Source organism: Schistocerca gregaria, chromosome 6, assembly GCF_023897955.1.
Source record: "Schistocerca gregaria isolate iqSchGreg1 chromosome 6, iqSchGreg1.2, whole genome shotgun sequence".
NCBI classification, from domain to species: domain Eukaryota; kingdom Metazoa; phylum Arthropoda; class Insecta; order Orthoptera; family Acrididae; genus Schistocerca; species Schistocerca gregaria.
Window position 1 is genome coordinate 347,623,630 of NC_064925.1, and position 862 is coordinate 347,624,491.

Genomic DNA, 862 nt, shown 5'->3' on the forward strand with positions numbered 1-862 from the left:
ACGCAGCACGTCATTCTCAATGGAGAGAAGTCTTCCGAAGTAAGAGTGATTTCAGGTGTGCCGCAGGGGAGTGTCATAGGACCGTTGCTATTCACAATATACATAAATGACCTGGTGGATGACATCGGAAGTTCACTGAGACTTTTCGCAGATGATGCTGTGGTGTATCGAGAGGTTGCAACAATGGAAAATTGTACTGAAATGCAGGAGGATCTGCAGCGAATTGAAGCATGGTGCACGGAATGGCAATTGAATCTCAATGTAGCGAAGTGTAATGTGATGCGAATACATAGAAAGATAGGTCCCTTATCATTTAGCTACAAAATAGCAGGTCAGCAACTGGAAGCAGTTAATTCCATAAATTATCTGGGAGTACGCATTGGGAGTGATTTAAAATGGAATGATCATATAAAGTTGATCGTCGGTAAAGCAGATGCCAGACTGAGATTCATTGGAAGAATCCTAAGGAAATGCAATCCGACAACAAAGGAAGTAGGTTACAGTACGCTTGTTCGCCCAATGCTTGAATACTGCTCAGCAGTGTGGGATCCGCACCAGGTAGGGTTGATAGAAGAGATAGAGAAGATCCAACGGAGAGCAGTGCGCTTCGTTACAGGATCATTTAGTAATTGCGAAAGCGTTACGGAGATGATAGATAAACTCCAGTGGAAGACTCTGCAGGAGAGACGCTCAGTAGCTCGGTACGGGCTTTTGTTAAAGTTTCGAGAACATACCTTCACCGAAGAGTCAAGCAGTATATTGCTCCCTCCTACGTATATCTCGCGAAGAGACCATGAGGATAAAATCAGAGAGATTAGAGCCCACACAGAAGCATACCGACAATCCTTCTTTCCACGTACAA